Below are 1,781 nucleotides of genomic sequence, written 5' to 3'. Positions count from 1 at the left end.
CACTCATCAACATTGACCTACGCTAAACAATGGTGGGAAAAACATTTGCGAATTAAAATCAAGAAGCAGACATGTTATGGTTATAATTCTTGGGAAGAATGTGGTTTAAGATTTCTTTCTAAGAACTGCTTCTGTTGCGTAAGTCTTTGAGAACTGGCACTGCCTGTTTTCATACCTAAAATGTTGACATTATGAATAAATATGCCGGCCTTCTGGAGGGTCTTCTGGTAAGGGGGAGAAACCACGTAGGGTTTTAAACTTGACACGAAGACATCTTCTTCGTGCCATTGATATTTGGTAAATCAGCATAGGGGTCACAAAGTCACATTTCTGTTTCTTCTTAAAAAAGAAAATAAAAATAAAAGAACAAAGCTTATGATCCTGCACAGTTAACAGAAACTTTTGTTTCTCGAGCTGACGAAAGCGGTTCTATGTAGTTGTTCGACTTGCTAAAACTAGCAGCCAAATCTTCCATTGTTACTATAGGACACTATACAGTCTTATAAAAAATAAGAGAGCTTTCATTGGAATATGTAGCACAGGAAATATTATGCTTGCGAAAAATAGGGGCTGGTTGGTTATCGTTGCAATGTCTTTGTTCGTATGTCTACTTGATCAGTGTGAAGGTGTGTGATGTGGTGGTTAGAGGCTTAGGCTCACGATTACAAGGCTGTGGGTTCGATTCCAGGTCGGGCGTTGCGTTCATCCTCGAGCGATATACATAATTTCATGTTGCCCTTGTGCCTTCAGTTGAAAAAGAGTATCACCTTACCCCCACTAGTAACAGCAGCGGTCGCTGGGATGTCAATCCTGTCATAGGCTGGTGTCCCCACAAATGAGTCAACCAAATATGAACCATTTTGTTGCACAATGCGTCTCCATCTTTCCTTTAACTTGAAAATACCCTCTTCCCAGAATTGAGGTGGTTTCATGGCAAATAAGTCGAAAGGTAAGTTACTATAAATCGGCACGAACTTCCCGGACAACCCAATATATAGGCATTTGAATACATAGCTATGTGCATTCAGCTATTGCTAAATACGTTAGACATGCAGCCATATCTGCATGTGCATGTACATAAGTATGTACATGTAGATCTACATATATAATGACATGCATGTATAGATGCATACGTGTGCGCATACGTACACACATGCTTATGAACGTAAGTATACATTTATACATATATACATGCAGGCATACACACATGCATACATGCAAACATACTTACATCTATATTCATACATGCATACATATTTACATCTATATACATACATACATACATGTATGCATATCAACGCAGATACGAAATGAAAGGGAAAATATTTGAAAAATTTAATTTTGTCCTCAGTAACTTAACTGTCGTACGTGTGTGTGTGTGTGTGTGTGTATGAATGTATTCATGTGTGCGTGTGCATGAGGATGTGTATGAGTGTGCGTGCGTGTGTGTGTGAAGTATAGAGAAGTGGAAGTGTTTGTACAGCTTTGTGTGTACGCATGTATGAATACATATTTACAAAAATAGACTCAACACACACACACACACACACACACACACACACACACACCCACACACACACACATACACACATACACACACACAAACACACACACTGATATACACTCTCACTTATATGTAAGTGTTTATACACAGATGTGAATTTATGAGAGTAAATGGCAAACAAGATATTTTAAAATCAAGACCATGAAATTGAGAAACCAGTTTGATAGTAAGAATAAATAAGAATGCAGAACGCATGTACACACACGCACACACACAC

The sequence above is a fragment of the Octopus bimaculoides genome, chromosome 19 (genome assembly GCF_001194135.2).
Source record: "Octopus bimaculoides isolate UCB-OBI-ISO-001 chromosome 19, ASM119413v2, whole genome shotgun sequence".
Classification (NCBI taxonomy): domain Eukaryota; kingdom Metazoa; phylum Mollusca; class Cephalopoda; order Octopoda; family Octopodidae; genus Octopus; species Octopus bimaculoides.
This window is presented reverse-complemented; position numbering follows the sequence as displayed.